The 18,246-nt window shown below is 49.0% G+C and overlaps 1 protein-coding gene and 1 non-coding gene across 2 annotated transcripts in view; one reads left to right on the plus strand and one right to left on the minus strand.

Annotated features, from left to right (window-relative positions):
* PGM2L1 (phosphoglucomutase 2 like 1) overlaps nucleotides 1-18,246 on the plus strand; it is an 89,228-nt gene that overhangs the window by 9,291 nt on the left and 61,691 nt on the right.
* Nucleotides 16,802-16,873, minus strand: TRNAT-GGU (transfer RNA threonine (anticodon GGU)). Its single transcript has one exon. It is a non-coding gene; the product is annotated as a tRNA-Thr (tRNA).

The following is an 18,246-nucleotide window of genomic DNA, read 5'->3' on the forward strand; positions in this document are numbered from 1 at the left end:
ATAGCTTTTGTTCCCTGCCAAAACCTTCAAATAAAATTTGCCATTTGACAAGGTTCTGTTTAACATTTTCCCATTGGCTTCATTAGCTGCTTTCCTGATGTGCAGGCAATGTGATTCTTCCTGCAGAGCTTGACTTCAGCAAGACCGGTCAGGTCTGGAACAAAAGGTCTCCTGCTGTTTGCTGTTACTTCCTGCAGAAGGCCCTGTGAATTAAAGGAGCTTCTGCTAGGTTTGGCTTGCTGTGGAGGCTGACCACTGAATCCAGATGTTGCAAAATCGATAGTTTCCTCTGGGCTCGCGCAAGCCCTGCAGGAACACATGAACATGGCATATACTTAATCAGACCACTGGTCCATCAAACTAGGTATCGTCTACTCAGATTCTACTGGATAGAATTCTGCAGACTGCAATATCGTCTACCCAGGGTCTCTAGGCTAGGGGTCCCCAACCCCCCGGGTCATGGACCAGTAACCGTCCGTGGCCTGTTAGTAACTGGGCTGTGAATTGTATAATTATTTCTTTATATATTTCAGTGTAATAATAATAATAATAATAAGACATTGGATTTTTATCCTGCCCTCCACCAAATCTCAGAGCAGCTCACAATCCTCTTTATCTTCTTCCCTCACAACAGACACCCTGTGGGGTGGGTGGGGCTGAGAGAGCTCTCCCAGAAGGTGCCCTTTCAAGGACAATTCCTGTGAGAGCTCTGGCTGACCCAAGGCCATTCCTGCAGGTGCAAGTGGAGGAACGGGGAATCAAACCCAGTTCTCCCAGATAAGAGAGCTATGGCTGACCCAAGGCCATTCCTGCAGGTCCAAGTGGAGGAGTGGGGAATCAAACCCAGTTCTCCCAGATAAGAGAGTTCTGGCTGACCCAAGGCCATTCCAGCAGCTGCAAGTAGAGGAGAAGGGAATCAAACCCGGTTCTGTCAGATAAGAGTCCACACACTTCACCACCACATGAAAATAAAGTGCACAATTGTATCATCCCGAAACTGTCCGGCCCCCCTCCCCCTATCCCCGGTCTGTGGGAAAATTGCCTTCCCCAAAACCGGTCCCTAGTGCCCAAAAGGTTGGGGACCACTGCTCTAGGCTATTTCACGTTGCCTGTAACCTGATCCTTAACTGGAGATGCTGGGATTATCTTCATGCCAAGCAGGTACTCTACTACTGTGCCATTGAGGGGGCATTTCTTGGAGAATGGCTGACACAGTATGCAGTAACTGCAAGTGGGAAGGCTATGGAAGCAAATCGAGGGAGCTTTGGGGCTGCTGTGCCTCAGTGGTAGAACATTTGCTTGGCACGCAGGAAGTTACATGTCCAGTCTGTGGTTAGAAGGACCAGGCCGCATCCTGAGACCCTGGAGAGCTGCTGCCAGTTTGAATAGACAAGACTGGCATGCATCAGATTTGCTAAATTTTAATCCAGGAGCACCTTAGAGACACCTTAGAGACAACCGCCGATCCAAATGGCTGCCCTGTAAATTATGCATCAGATATGCACATCCTGATGTTTGTTAACCAGTATTATATAAAGCTGAGCATCTGCTTGGGAAGCAGAAGGTCCTAGGTTCAATCCCCGGCATCTCCAACTAAAAAAAATAAAATGGTCCAGGCAAATAGGTTTGAAAAACCTCAGCTTGAGACCCTGGAGAGTCTGAGTAGACAATACTGACTTTGATGGACCGAGGGTCTGATTCAGTATAAGGCAGCTTCATATGTTCAAATAAAGACTAGGGTTTGATTTCTGTGTTTGTTGGGATGGAATCGACTAGTGGAGCAAACTATCTAGGTCGAAAGAGTTCACTGAGTTCATATATCTCTTATTTTACAGACAGTCTCCCTGAATCGGTGTTTGAAAAATCCCAGTTGCCATGGTGGCTAGAAATTTCACTGTGGCCCCTAATATTTCCCCCCCACCCCGTGTTAGCAGTAATTAGCAAATACAGTACTCTGAATAGGGTTGCCAAGTCTAATTCAAGAAATATCTGGGACCTTTGGGGGGTGGAGCCAGGAGACATTGGGGGTGGAGCCAGGAGCAAGGGTGTGACAAGCGTAATTGAACTCCAAAGAGAGTTCTGACCATCACGTTTAAAGGGACCGCACACCTTTTAAATGTCTTCCTTCCATAGGAAATAATGAAGGATAGGGGCACCTTCTTTTGGGGCTCATAGAATTGGACCCCTGGTCCAATCTTTTTGAAACTTGGGAGGTATTTTGGGAAGAGGCACTGGATGCTAGGCTGAAAATTTGGTGCCTCTACTTCAAAAAACAGCCCCCCCCAAACCCCAGATACCCGCGGATCAATTCTCCATCATTTTCTATGGGAATAAGTCCCCATAGGGAATAATAGAGTTCCCAGCAGACATTTCCCTCCCCTCCCCCCGCTTTCTGATGACCCTGAAGCCAGCGCGGGGGGGGGGGGGGCTCCAAACGGGGAGATTCCCTGCCCCGACCTGGGGATTGGCAACCCTGACTCTGAAGGCTAAAATAGGAGTCTGGCTCCTGAATATTTGAGATGGCTTCTGCAGCCCCAGAAAATCTGCCCTGACTGAGCTACATTTATGGGGCCTTTTTTTTTGCTTTGGCTTAAACTGGCTTAACGGGAAATCTTCCATTGACTAGTGTGAACTTGCACGAATGTATTTCCATTTTTGGAAACTTGCTTGCATTTAGTGTTGCTGGACGGAAAGTGAGGGGTCTACGTGTGCTTGCTGTTAGATTGTAGGGCCCCAGCTTAAGCGGAACAAAAGCCGTCTCAGCGATACAGGACCATTCAGTAGATAAAGCGATAATGAGGCAGGCCAAGGGATGGAAAGACAAACCAGGCGTGAGTGTTCGAGTTCTGTATCAGCGCTTGGAAATCTGAATTGCTTTGGGAGAGGTATTCATCACCGTTGCCGAGGTTGAGTTGGTTTATAGCCGGGTTGGGAGTTGGGACCCAAAAGCTGGTCACGAACGATACTCCCCCTGAGCCGTGGAGTCTTGTGAGCAAAAATTCTACGTTGTGAGCTACTGGCTACTACACACGAAGTAGAATTTTTGCTCACAAGACTCTTCAGCTTCGAGGGAACATTGGTCAGTATCCCAGGCGGTGGACCAAGTACCCGGAAATTTGGATCCAGTCTTGAACCACTCGTTTTGGGTGGCTGATGCAATAGGCAGGCGCACATCTTATCTGCAAGTAATTAATATGCAGTTGTCCTGCAAGATGAAAGGCTGGTTATAAATATTTAAAATAAATAAAATGAATCTTGTCACAGTCTTGGTGGTAGGAGAGATCTTCTTTCCATTAGGAAATTGGATTCTTGTCTACTGACCTGGAAGGTTTTCTCTCACACACTCTCACACACTCTCACACACTCTCACTCTCTCTCACTCTCTCTCACTCTCTCTCACTCTCTCTCACTCTCTCTCACTCTCTCTCTCTCTCTCTCTCTCTCTCTCTCACTCTCTCTCACTCTCACTCTCACTCTCACTCTCTCTCACTCTCACTCACACGCACTCCCACTCTCTCCCCCCCCACGGTAAATCCTGGCTTTGTCCTCTTACCAGTCTTTTGCCTTAGAGTTGAGAAGAGGTTTCTGATAATGTGCCTTAAACCCTCCTTGCCGCAATGTGAACGCACTGCTCCTGTCCTCCTGGACCAGAAGTTTCCAATCCCACTGCGCATGTGGGCACGTCTGGAATTTTGAGAAGGTGGGGGGGGGGGTCACCACAAGAAGTCTGCTGATGTGTTGCTGGAGCCAATCGCAAATAGCTGGGAGCTTGCAAGCCAAGCCTCTTCCCACAATGGAAGCTGGTTTGGGTCTGTGGCATGCATGCAGGAAGGCATGGCTTCTTTTGAAACACTTCCCATTCCTGGAAAGCTGAGGGAAACCAGGTCTGGCTGTTTGTTTTTGAGGAACGAACAGGGGTCACGAGGAGACCATCTGCAAGTACCAGGGGGGTCTGCTGCTCTAGATATTGGCTGGTCTCTTTCAACAGTAGCCTTTGCAGGGCTTTTTTTTTTTTGGTAGAAAAAGCCCAGCAGGAATTTTCTTGCATATTAGGAGAGCCAGTTTGATGTGGTGGTTAAGTATGCGGACTCTTATCTGGAAGAACCAGGTTTGATTCCGCACTCCTCCACTTGCAGCTGCTGGAATAGCCTTGGGTCAGCCATAGCCCTCGCAGGAGTTGTCCTTAAGAACATAAGAGAAGCCCTGTTGGATCAGACCAATGGCCCCTCCAGTCCAACACTCTGTATCACATAAGAACATAAGAGAAGCCCTGTTGGATCAGGCCAATGGCCCCTCCAGTCCAACACTCTGTGTCACATAAGAACATAAGAGAAGCCCTGTTGGATCAGGCCAATGGCCCCTCCAGTCCAACACTCTGTGTCACATAAGAACATAAGAGAAGCCCTGTTGGATCAGACCAATGGCCCCTCCAGTTCAACACTCTGTGTCACATAAGAACATAAGAGAAGCCACGTTGGATCAGACCAATGGCCCATCCAGTCCAACACTCTGTGTCACATAAGAACATAAGAGAAGCCATGTTGGATCAGACCAATGGCCCCTCCAGTCCAACACTCTGTATCACATAAGAACATAAGAGAAGCCCTGTTGGATCAGGCCAATGGCCCCTCCAGTCCAACACTCTGTGTCACATAAGAACATAAGAGAAGCCCTGTTGGATCAGGCCAATGGCCCCTCCAGTCCAACACTCTGTGTCACATAAGAACATAAGAGAAGCCACGTTGGATCAGACCAATGGCCCCTCCAGTCCAACACTCTGTGTCACATAAGAACATAAGAGAAGCCACGTTGGATCAGACCAATGGCCCATCCAGTCCAACACTCTGTGTCACATAAGAACATAAGAGAAGCCACGTTGGGTCAGACCAATGGCCCATCCAGTCCAACACTCTGTGTCACATAAGAACATAAGAGAAGCCATGTTGGATCAGACCAATGGCCCCTCCAGTCCAACACTCTGTATCACATAAGAACATAAGAGAAGCCCTGTTGGATCAGGCCAATGGCCCCTCCAGTCCAACACTCTGTGTCACATAAGAACATAAGAGAAGCCCTGTTGGATCAGGCCAATGGCCCCTCCAGTCCAACACTCTGTGTCACATAAGAACATAAGAGAAGCCACGTTGGATCAGGCCAAGGGCCCCTCCAGTCCAACACTCTGTGTCACATAAGAACATAAGAGAAGCCCTGTTGGATCAGGCCAATGGCCCCTCCAGTTCAACACTCTGTGTCACATAAGAACATAAGAGAAGCCCTGTTGGATCAGGCCAAGGGCCCATCCAGTCCAACACTCTGTGTCACATAAGAACATAAGAGAAGCCCTGTTGGATCAGGCCAAGGGCCCATCCAGTCCAACACTCTATGTCACATAAGAACATAAGAGAAGTCATGTTGGATCAGGCCTATGGCCCATCCAGTCCAACACTCTGTGTCACACAGTGGCCAATATATGTGTGTGTGTATATACATATACACATACACACACACATATATATATACACACACTGTGGCTAATAACCACTGATGGACGTCTGCTCCATATTTTTATCCAATCCGCTCTTAAAGCTGGCTATGCTTGTAGCCGCTGCCACCTCCTGTGGCAGTGAATTCCACGTGTTAATCACCCTTTGGGTGAAGAAGCTGTCCTTGAAAGGGCAGCTGCTGTGAGAGCCCTCTCAGCCCGTCCTCCACCTCACAGGGTGTCTGTTTTGGGGGGAGAAGATATACGAGATTGTAAGCCGCTCTGAGTCTCAGATTCAGAGAGAAGGGCGGGGTATAAATCTGCAGTCTTCTTCTTCTTAGGCAAGCCAAGCCAGCCAGAACTGCGTTCCTGTGTGCTCCTGCTCAGAAAAATCCCTGAGACTTTGAGCTATCTAAGATTTTCTGTATGTAACCTGCTTTTCAATCTAAGCATACCCAGATCTTTAGTGTTCTTTTTTATTGTTTAGGCAGAATGGTATTCTAAAGGTTATTATGCAGAAGCAGATTTTGGAGTACCTTGTAATTACAGTATATTGCCCTCCCCTATAAAACCACTCTCTCGGATGTCCGCTCTGGCTAATTCTTGTATTCTATCCAGTTGGCCGTAGCTGGGAGGGAAGCGAACTTTATGTTATACTGCGTCGAATTCTTACATTTACAGGCTTGTGAGTAATTGGGCCAGTGTTGATCGACGAAGCAGGAGGGGACTGTGTTATGAGAGACCTCGGGGTGTGTGTGTCATGCTGAGTCATCGAAATCATAGCTGTACACTTTGAACTGAAATCTGGTTTGAGGACACAGCCGCGTGAGTCTCACTGGCATCGTTCTCCGAGCGGAGATGGTAAAAGCGTGATTCTTCGTTAAAATCACAGCCGTGTGACTCTCGTTAGGGCCAAGGGCCTTGCCATTTTGTCTACTGACTTGTTCTTTTGATTTGGGAATCCGGGCTGGATGAGGGTGAACTGTGCCTGCTTTGCTCTGTCTGTGTAACAGTCATCGCCAGGCCTCGCATTCAGCAGGAGCTCACAGGAGCACAGCTCCTGAACCTTTCTGAGGGTTCGCCCTCCTCCTCCCCGCCTGCCTTGTCCATTGAATAGACAGGTGCAGCTGCATAACAATCCCTGGATGAGGAGAGCGGGCAGCCAGCCAGCCACCAGGGGCTTGCCACACCCCCAGCAGCCATCATTAACCCCTGGAGAAGCCCGCGCCACCCTTTCTCCACTTCTTATGTGATTTTGGGTGGTGGGTGGCTTGCTGGCCTTTTGACTGGGGGGGGGGCAGCCCAGGAGAGCCCTAGGTGAGTGAGGCCTGCTTGGGCTGGCCGGATCTCTAGCCAGCCCAAGCAGGCCTCACTTGTCCAGGGCTCTCCTTCCTTGCACTGGGTTGCTTTTGGCTGGTGTGTGTATGTGTGGGGTAGCATATGCTAATGAGTTATGCTAATGAGCTCCACCACTTATTTTTCTACAAAACGACCCCTGGTCATAAGTATTCGTTTCTACCTGGTGGAGAATCATAGAGTTGGAAGGGACCTCTTGAGTCATCTAGTCCAACCCCCTGCACAATGCAAGGAATTCACAAAGACCTCCCCCTAAATTCACAGAACTCGCATTGCTGTCAGATGGCCATCTAGCCTCTGTTTAAAAACCTCCACGGCAGGAAAGTCCACCACCTCCCAAGGAGGAAGCCTGTTCCACTGAGGAACCGCTCTAACGGTCAGGAAGTTCTTCCTAATGTTAAGCCGGAAACTCTTTTGATTTAATTTCAACCCATTGGCTCTGGTCCTACCTTCCGGGACCACAGAAAACAATTCCACACCATCCTCTATAAGACAGCCCTTCAAGTATTTGAAGATGGTGATCCTATCACCTCTCAGCCGCCTCCTCTCCAGGCTAAACATGCCCAGCTCCTTCAACCTTTCCTCATAGGACTTGGTCTCCAGACCCCTCATCCTCTACAGGACAGCCCTTCAAGTCCTTGAAGATGGTGATCCTCTCACCTCTCAGCCGCCTCCTCTCCAGGCTAAACATCCCCAGCTCCTTCAACCTTTCCTCATAGGACTTGGTCTGCAGACCCCTCATCCTCTATACGACAGCCCTTCAAGTCCTTGAAGATGGTGATCCTATCACCTCTCAGCCGCCTCCTCTCCAGGATAAACATCCCCAGCTCTTTCAACCTTTCCTCATAGGACTTGGTCTCCAGACCCCTCATCCTCTATAGGACAGCCCTTCAAGGACTTGAAGATGGTGATCCTCTCACCTCTCAGCCGCCTCCTCTCCAGGATAAACATCCCCAGCTCTTTCAACCTTTCCTCATAGGACTTGGTCTCCAGACCCCTCATCCTCTATACGACAGCCCTTCAAGGACTTGAAGATGGTGATCCTCTCACCTCTCAGCCGCCTCCTCTCCAGGATAAACATCCCCAGCTCCTTCAACCTTTCCTCATAGGACTTGGTCTCCAGACCCCTCATCCTCTATAGGACAGCCCTTCAAGGACTTGAAGATGGTGATCCTCTCACCTCTCAGCCGCCTCCTCTCCAGGATAAACATCCCCAGCTCCTTCAACCTTTCCTCATAGGACTTGGTCTCCAGACCCCTCATCCTCTATAGGACAGCCCTTCAAGGACTTGAAGATGGTGATCCTCTCACCTCTCAGCCGCCTCCTCTCCAGGATAAACATCCCCAGCTCCTTCAACCTTTCCTCATAGGACTTGGTCTCCAGACCCCTCATTCTCTATACGACAGCCCTTCAAGTCCTTGAAGATGGTGATCCTATCACCTCTCAGCCGCCTCCTCCTCTCCAGGCTAAACATCCCCAGCTCCTTCAACCTTTCGTCATAGGACTTGGTCTCCAGACCCCTCATTCTCTATACGACAGCCCTTCAAGTCCTTGAAGATGGTGATCCTATCACCTCTCAGCCGCCTCCTCCTCTCCAGGCTAAACATCCCCAGCTCCTTCAACCTTTCGTCATAGGACTTGGTCTCCAGACCCCTCATTCTCTATACGACAGCCCTTCAAGTCCTTGAAGATGGTGATCCTATCACCTCTCAGCCGCCTCCTCCTCTCCAGGCTAAACATCCCCAGCTCCTTCAACCTTTCGTCATAGGACTTGGTCTCCAGACCCCTCATTCTCTATACGACAGCCCTTCAAGTCCTTGAAGATGGTGATCCTATCACCTCTCAGCCGCCTCCTCCTCTCCAGGCTAAACATCCCCAGCTCCTTCAACCTTTCGTCATAGGACTTGGTCTCCAGACCCCTCATTCTCTATACGACAGCCCTTCGAGGACTTGAAGATGGTGATCCTATCACCTCTCAGCCGCCTCCTCCTCTCCAGGCTAAACATCCCCAGCTCCTTCAACCTTTCGTCATAGGACTTGGTCTCCAGACCCCTCATTCTCTATACGACAGCCCTTCAAGTCCTTGAAGATGGTGATCCTATCACCTCTCAGCCGCCTCCTCCTCTCCAGGCTAAACATCCCCAGCTCCTTCAACCTTTCGTCATAGGACTTGGTCTCCAGACCCCTCATTCTCTATACGACAGCCCTTCGAGGACTTGAAGATGGTGATCCTATCACCTCTCAGCCGCCTCCTCCTCTCCAGGCTAAACATCCCCAGCTCCTTCAACCTTTCGTCATAGGACTTGGTCTCCAGACCCCTCATTCTCTATACGACAGCCCTTCGAGGACTTGAAGATGGTGATCCTATCACCTCTCAGCCGCCTCCTCCTCTCCAGGCTAAACATCCCCAGCTCCTTCAACCTTTCGTCATAGGACTTGGTCTCCAGACCCCTCATTCTCTATACGACAGCCCTTCAAGTCCTTGAAGATGGTGATCCTATCACCTCTCAGCCGCCTCCTCCTCTCCAGGCTAAACATCCCCAGCTCCTTCAACCTTTCGTCATAGGACTTGGTCTCCAGACCCCTCATTCTCTATACGACAGCCCTTCAAGTCCTTGAAGATGGTGATCCTATCACCTCTCAGCCGCCTCCTCCTCTCCAGGCTAAACATCCCCAGCTCCTTCAACCTTTCGTCATAGGACTTGGTCTCCAGACCCCTCATTCTCTATACGACAGCCCTTCAAGTCCTTGAAGATGGTGATCCTATCACCTCTCAGCCGCCTCCTCCTCTCCAGGCTAAACATCCCCAGCTCCTTCAACCTTTCGTCATAGGACTTGGTCTCCAGACCCCTCATTCTCTATACGACAGCCCTTCAAGTCCTTGAAGATGGTGATCCTATCACCTCTCAGCCGCCTCCTCCTCTCCAGGCTAAACATCCCCAGCTCCTTCAACCTTTCGTCATAGGACTTGGTCTCCAGACCCCTCATTCTCTATACGACAGCCCTTCGAGGACTTGAAGATGGTGATCCTATCACCTCTCAGCCGCCTCCTCCTCTCCAGGCTAAACATCCCCAGCTCCTTCAACCTTTCGTCATAGGACTTGGTCTCCAGACCCCTCATTCTCTATACGACAGCCCTTCAAGTCCTTGAAGATGGTGATCCTATCACCTCTCAGCCGCCTCCTCCTCTCCAGGCTAAACATCCCCAGCTCCTTCAACCTTTCGTCATAGGACTTGGTCTCCAGACCCCTCATTCTCTATACGACAGCCCTTCGAGGACTTGAAGATGGTGATCCTCTCACCTCTCAGCCGCCTCCTCCTCTCCAGGCTAAACATCCCCAGCTCCTTCAACCTTTCGTCATAGGACTTGGTCTCCAGACCCCTCATTCTCTATACGACAGCCCTTCAAGTCCTTGAAGATGGTGATCCTATCACCTCTCAGCCGCCTCCTTTCCAGGCTAAACATCCCCAGCTCCTTCAACCTTTCCTCATAGGACTTGGTCTGCAGACCCCTCATCCTCTATAAGACAGCCCTTCAAGTCCTTGAAGATGGTGATCCTCTCACCTCTCAGCCGCCTCCTCTCCAGGATAAACATCCCCAGCTCCTTCAACCTTTCCTCAGAGGACTTGGTCTCCAGACCCCTCATCCTCTATATAACAGCCCTTCAAGTCCTTGAAGATGGTGATCCTATCACCTCTCAGCCGCCTCCTCTCCAGGCTAAACATCCCCAGCTCCTTCAGCCTTTCCTCGTAGGACTTGGTCTCCAGACCCCTCGCCATCTTCGTCGCCCTCCTCTGGACCCCTTCCAGCTTGTCTAAAGAAGATTGGAGCTGCCTTTCCAAGGCCATCTTATCTCATCCCTAAGCCAGCTCAAACTGCTTATTGTCCAGGAGGCGCGTGATGCTGGTGTGAACCGATTTGTGTTGCTTTGGGAGGGCTTTTTTGCGCTGTAACATTCGGCAGGCTGCATAATGGCCCTAGAGAGGGTATAACGTTCTGGCCACCTCGCCGGCGAGCCAGTTCTGACACAGACGTGTATTGCTGCTGTTTCTGTCTATCAATAAAACTAAGCTACTGACGACCCAGGAGGCCTGCTTTAATTGAGGATGGTCCCAGAGCTGACAATTTGGCTTGTGCTTTAAGCCTGGATGGCGATAGCATAATTCTTTTCTAACCAGTGGAACGCCTATTTACTTTGCTTGCTTTATTTCAGGGGTGGCCAACGGTAGCCCTCCAGATGTTTTTTGCCTACAACTCCCATCAGCCCCAGCCAGCATTGCCAATGGTTGGGGCTGATGGGAGCTGTAGCCAAAAAACATCTGGAGAGCTACCGTTGGCCACCCGTGCTTTATTTGATTTCTATCCCGAAGCAGGCTCAGGTTGGTTCACAGCATAAAACCACAACAGACCATTAAAATCCGCAACAATGTTGTAAAATTTAACATTCAATAATTGAAACAATCAAAGCAGTGCGGTGCTAGCATCCTTGATGCTGTATAATTACAGTGGCAGCAGTATTTCTTAGAGTGTTGGCTCATGTATTGCAGGTCTGAGCCAATGCCCAGCTGGAAACTTTTCAGTTTATGGGGAAACGTAGGTCTTCCCACTATCCGCTCGCCTTTACTTCTGGGCGGTTCATGGAACTTTGAGTAAACTGCAGGTCTTTCATTAATATAAAATAAATGATCAAATCAGCAATTTGCTTTGAATCTGAAAGGTTGGCTATCTTACCCATCAAGTTATGGAGCAGAGGTCCATCAGTGGCTATTAGCCAGTGTGTGTGTGTGTGTGTGTGTGTATATATATATATATAATTTTTTTTTGGCCACTGTGTGACCCAGAGTGTTGGACTGGATGGGCCATTGGCCTGATCCAACAGGGCTTCTCTTATATTCTTATGTGACACAGAGTGTTGGACTGGATGGGCCATTGGCCAGATCCAACATGGCTTCTCTTATGTTCTTATGTGACACAGAGTGTTGGACTTGATGGGCCACTGGCCTGATCCATCATGGCTTCTCTTATGTGACAGAGAATGTTGGACTGGAGGGGCCACTGGCCTGATCCAACAGGGCTTCTCTTATGTGACACAGAGTGTTGGACTGGATGGGCCATTGGCCAGATCCAACATGGCTTCTCTTATGTTCTTATGTGACACAGAGTGTTGAACTGGATGGGCCACTGGCCTGATCCAACATGGCTTCTCTTATGTTCTGGAGAGGGCTCTCACAGCAGCTGCCCTTTCAAGGACAACCTCTGCCAGAGCTCTGGCTGACCCAAGGCCATTCTAGCAGCTGCAAGTGGAGGAGTGGGGAATCAAACCTGGTTCTCCCAGATAAGAGAGCTGTGGCTGACCCAAGGCCATTCCAGCAGCTGCAAGTGGAGGAGTGGGAAATCAAACCTGGTTCTCCCAGATAAGAGAGCTCTGGGTGACCCAAGGCCATTCCAGCAGCTGCAAGTGGAGGAGTGGGAAATCAAACCTGGTTCTCCCAGATAAGAGAGCTGTGGCTGACCCAAGGCCATTCCAGCAGCTGCAAGTGGAGGAGTGGGAAATCAAACCTGGTTCTCCCAGATAAGAGAGCTCTGGCTGACCCAAGGCCATTCCAGCAGGTGCAAGTGGAGGAGTGGGAAATCAAACCTGGTTCTCCCAGATAAGAGAGCTCTGGCTGACCCAAGGCTATTCCAGCAGCTGCAAGTGGAGGAGTGGGGATTCAAACCCGGTTCTCCCAGATAAGAGAGCTCTGGCTGACCCAAGGCCATTCCAGCAGCTGCAAGTGGAGGAGTGGGAAATCAAACCTGGTTCTCCCAGATAAGAGAGCTCTGGCTGACCCAAGGCCATTCCAGCAGCTGCAAGTGGAGGAGTGGGGATTCAAACCCGGTTCTCCCAGATAAGAGTTTGCACAGTGGGAAATTAGTCTAGCTGTTCTACTGCAGACAAACAGGGGGTGTACCCTCCGAAATTGAATTTTGTTTGCATTTTATCTTAAGCAGTCTATTCTGCTACATTACAAAATGGTTCAGAATGGACAGTTTACATACACAGGTGTTGTTGTTTTTTTTAAAAAAGAATGAAAGCATTGTGGCTTCTAGATAAAAGCAAGAGTCCAGTAGCACCTGGCTTCTAGATGTAAAGCGTAATCCAGACCTCTGGCATTTTCCTTTGAGTTTTCCGCCTTGAGGCCTTTTGCCTTGCTTCGCTTATTCCAGGACTGGTTTCCAGGATTTCCTTGGCTTTGTTGGGATTCACTGCTGTGTTCTGCGTGGGATTGCCTTCAAAGACAGTTGGAACATTTCGTCCGGTACAGCTGCCGTCTGGACGATATGGAAAAATGGGATCATGTTCAGCCTGCAAGGTGGTTGACAGCTGCTCTGGCTTCTGCTTGGCTTCCAAGCCCGGTTCATGGTGATTAACATGTGGAATTCACTGCCGCAGGAGGTGGTGGCGGCTACAAGCATAGACAGCTTCAAGAGGGGATTGGATAAACATATGGAGCAGAGGTCCATCAGTGACTATTAGCCACAGTGTCTATATATATATATATGTGTGTGTGTGTATATATAATTTTTTTTGGCCACTGTGTGGCACAGAGTGTTGGACTGGAGGGGCCACTGGCCTGATCCACAGGGCTTCTCTTATGTTCTTATGTGACACAGAGTGTTGGACTGGAGGGGCCACTGGCCTGATCCAACATGGCTTCTTTTATGTTCTTATGAGACATAGAGTGTTGGACTGGAGGGGCCATTGGCCTGATCCAACATGGCTTCTTTTATGTTCTTATGAGACATAGAGTGTTGGACTGGATGGGCCATTGGCCTGATCCAATATGTCTTCTCTTATGTTCTTATGAGACACAGAGTGTTGGACTGGATGGGCCATTGGCCTGATCCAACATGGCTTCTTTTATGTTCTTATGAGACACAGAGTGTTGGACTGGAGGGGCCATTGGCCTGATCCAACATGGCTTCTTTTATGTTCTTATGAGACATAGAGTGTTGGACTGGATGGGCCATTGGCCTGATCCAACATGGCTTCTCTTATGTTCTTATGTGACACAGAGTGCTGGACTGGAGGGGCCATTGGCCTGATCCAACATGGCTTCACTTATGTGACACAGAGTGTTGGACTGGATGGGCCATTGACCTGATCCAACATGGCTTCTTTTATGTTCTTATGAGACATAGAGTGTTGGACTGGATGGGCCATTGGCCTGATCCAACATGGCTTCTCTTATGTTCTTATGTGACACAGAGTGCTGGACTGGAGGGGCCATTGGCCTGATCCAACATGGCTTCTCTTATGTGACACAGAGTGCTGGACTGGATGGGCCATTGGCCTGATCCAACATGGCTTCTCTTATGTTCTTATGAGACACAGAGTGTTGGACTGGATGGGTCACTGGCCTGATCCAACATGGCTTCTCTTATGTTCTTTAGGTGCTGATGTTGACTTTTGTAAAGCCCTTTATGGCTTGAGGCCTGTGTATCACAGGAACAACCCTAAGCTTTTTGCATCAGGAATCCAACCTCTATCCAAAATTTCAGGGAAGGATGTTGGAAGCCTTGGAGGGATGAGTAGGACTCTGTAGGTCATGACTGGAAGATTCAGAAATCAATTGTCGGAGAAGGTCTGCGTGTTCCCTTTTGATTTTTAGGAGGAGATATAAAAGCAAAATTATTCTGACAAGCATCTGGGCCTGATCCAACATGGCCTGATCCAACATGGCTGAGCCGCTCTGAGACTCCAAGATTCAAAGTGGAGGGCGGGATATAAATCCAATTTCTTCTTCCTTCTTCTGATTCCCCCATGTATATGTTTCTATTTTTGGCCGCCTGAAATGTCGCTAGAGAGGCAGAATGCAAGCATCTTTAATAAACAACATACTCGACATTATTCCAGGGGGGAAAGGCAAGAGCAGCTGTAATAGAACACTGTAATCAGGTAGAAGCCGGCCTCCTTCTGCCAGTTGGGAACGACGACGTCACCCAAAAGGGCTGTTCGCTAGTCATTCACAGCACAATGGAGAGACTCCTGAGAGCAGGAAGGCGCAAAATACTTCTGTTCAGCTAGTTGTTTGTCAGCTGTCCCCAGAGCCAATGCGAGAGCCTTTCCCAAGCTTCTACTCAGCTGCTAATGTCTGTTTTCCTGAGGCTAGGTAATAAAACAGCTGGAACCCCAATTTCACTGCCTTGTTCCTGATACGGTGAAAGCAAGCGGAGAGCGCAGCGGCAGGTGACAGCCAACGTAATTCATGTGGATGTTTTTAAAGCCTCTTCCTAGTGCCATTGCAAACTAGGCTGTCTCAAATGTACAAGATTTGTAAAATGTAAAATTTTAAGGTTTTAAATGTTTGAATTTAAATGTATTAATTTGTTCCGATTTTATTGTTTTATTATTTGTTGTAAGCCACCCTGAGCCACTTGTGGGAAGGGCGGGATATAAGTTATGGAATAAATAAATAAATAAATAAATAAATAAATAAATAAATAAATAAATAAATAAATAAAAGAGCAAGAGTCCACCTTCAAGACTAACCAAGTTTATGGCAGAAGTTGAGCTTGCGTGAGTCCTTTCTCTATACCAGGGGTGGCCAAACTGTGGCTCAGGAGCCACATGTGGCTCTTTTACACATATTGTGTGGCTCTCAAAGCCCCCACTGCACTGTCAGCTGGCTAGGAGAAAGCATTTATCTCTTTCAATCACTTCTCCAAGCCAAGCCAGCCGGCAGCTTGGAGAATGCATTTAAAGTTGCTTACTTTCAACCTCTCCTCCCTCTTCCTCCTCTATACCTTCCTTCCTTCCTTCCTTCCTTCCTTCCTTCCTTCCTTCCTTCCTTCCTTCCTTCCTTCCTTCCTTCCTTCCTTCCTTCCTTCCTTCCTTCCTTCCTTCCTTCCTTCCTTCCTTCCTTCCTTCCTTTCTCCCCTCCCTCCCTCCCTAGAGGCACTCAAACACCTGACGTTCATGCATTGTGGCACTCAAACACCTGACGTTCATGCCATCTGACAGAAAGGGAGAAAAGGACTTCTTTCTCTGCTTTCTCCATCCCAGGCATTATCTTGTCAACTCCGTGTCACATAAGAACATAAGAGAAGCCATGATGGATCAGGCCAGTGGCCCATCCAGTCCAACACTGTGTGTCACACAGTGGCCAAAAAAATTATATATATATATATATGTGTGTGTGTGTGTGTGTATATATATATACACACACACACACACATATACATATATATACACACTGTGGCTAATAGCCACTGATGGACCTCTGCTCTAAATGCAGAACTTTACATTTATCCCCATTAAAATTCATTATTGATTTTAGACCAGTTTTCCGGCCTGTCATGGTCATCCTGTATCCTGTTTCTGTCTTCTTCTGTGTTTGCAACCTCTCCCAATTTAGTATCATCTGCAGATTTCATAAGCATTCCCTCTATTCCTTCATCCAAATCATTGATAAAGATGTTGAACAAAACAGGTCCCAGGACAGATCCTTGAGGTACTCCACTTGTCTTTCCTCTCCAAGAGGATGAGGAACCATTCACAAGCACTCTTTGGGTGTGATCTGTCAACCAGTTACAGATCCACCTAATGGGAACAGGATCCAAACCACATTTTAGCAACTTGTCAACAAGGATAATATGTGGAACCTTATCAAAAGCCTTACTGAAATCAAGATAAACAATATTCTACAGCATTCCACTGATCCAGCAAGTACCAAGCTTGCTGCGGGGAAAGTATAGAGGACTGGGGAAGGCAATGGCAAACCACCCGGTAAAAAGTCTGCCGTTAAAATGTTGCGAAAGCAATGTCACCCCAGAGTCGGAAATGACTGGTGCTTGCACAGGGGACCTTTCCTTTCCTTTTCCTGTCCATCAAATTCAGTCTTGTCTACTCAGACTGACAGCAGCTCTCCAGGGTCTTCAGCTGAGGTTCTTCACGCCTACTTGCCTGGACCCTTTTGAGTTGGAGATGCCAGGGATTGAACCTGGGACCTTCTGCTTACCAAGCAGATGCTCTACCACTGAGCCACAGCCCCATTCATGGCTCTCCAGGGTCTCCAGCTGAGGTTCTTCACGCCTACTTGCCTGGACCCTCTTTAGTTGGAGATGCCGGGGACTGAACCTGGGACCTTCTGCTTACCAAGCAGATGCTCTACCACCGAGCCACAGCCCCATTCATGGCTCTCCAGGGTCTCCAGCTGAGGTTCTTCACGCCTAATTGCCTGGACCGTCTTTAGTTGGAGATGCCGGCGATTGAACCTGGGACCTTCTGCTTACTACGCAGATGCTCTATCACCGAGCCACAACCCCATTCATGGCTCTCCAGGGTCTCCAGCTGAGGTTCTTCACGCCTACTTGCCTGGGCCCTCTTTAGTTGGAGATGCCGGGGATTGAACCTGGGACCTTCTGCTTACCAAGCAGATGCTCTACCACTGAGCCACAGCCCCATTCATGGCTCTCCAGAGTCTCCAGCTGAGGTTCTTCACGCCACCCCTACTGGTAGCTCTCGTCCTAGGCAGCTGTCTAGTTTGCCCGCTCCCACACACCAGCCCTGGCTTAATATAACATTATGTAAAAGCCATAATCGTAAAGACTACGCACAGAAGCACAGAGCTGCCCTCTGGGAATTTTTCCTGCTTCCTGTTATTTCTTTGCCATAGTTTTTAAAAAAAATCCGTAACTCCCCTCTTCCTGCTGTTGCTGCCTTATCTCATGTCGAAGTTGCCTGCCCGCTTTTGGGCACGAGCTTTCAGATCGCTACTAGCCCGACGGCTCTTGGCCGATAGGAAGGTCAAGACAGTTTTTGCAAACCAGAAGTCGTTGTCTTGAGACCCAGGATGGTTAAAATGTGTGTGATGGTAGAGAACTTCCTTTCTAAGATGTCTTGGGAAACAGGCACCAATTGCTTTTTTTTTTACCAACGAAATTGTTAATTTACAGATGCTTGTATTCAGGGGTCGTTTTGCAGAAAAATAGGTGGTGGAGCGCATTAGCATAACTCATTAGCGTATGCTGCCCCCCCCCCCCGCCAAAAGCTACCTGATGCAAGAAAGGAGAGCCCTGGGCAAGCGAGGCCTGCTTGGGCTGGCTAGAGATCCAGCCAGCCCAAGCAGGCCTCGCTCGCCTGGGGCTCTCCTGGGTCCCCCTGTCAAAAGGCCAGCAAGCCACCCGCCACCCAAAATCACATCAGAAGTAAAGAAAGGAGTTAATGAGGGCTGCTGGGGCAAAGCCCTTTGTGGCTGGCTGGCTGCCCACTCTCATCCAGGGATTGTTATGCAGCTGCCCCTGCTATTCGGTGGAGAAGGTAGGTGGGGAGGGAGAGGGGGAACCATCGGAAGGGTTCAGGAGCTGTGCTCCTGCTGAATCGGAGGCCTGCTTGTATTTCAGGCTGCGTAGAAACATGCTTGGT

This window comes from Heteronotia binoei, chromosome 3 (assembly GCF_032191835.1).
Source record: "Heteronotia binoei isolate CCM8104 ecotype False Entrance Well chromosome 3, APGP_CSIRO_Hbin_v1, whole genome shotgun sequence".
Taxonomy (NCBI): Eukaryota; Metazoa; Chordata; class Lepidosauria; order Squamata; family Gekkonidae; genus Heteronotia; species Heteronotia binoei.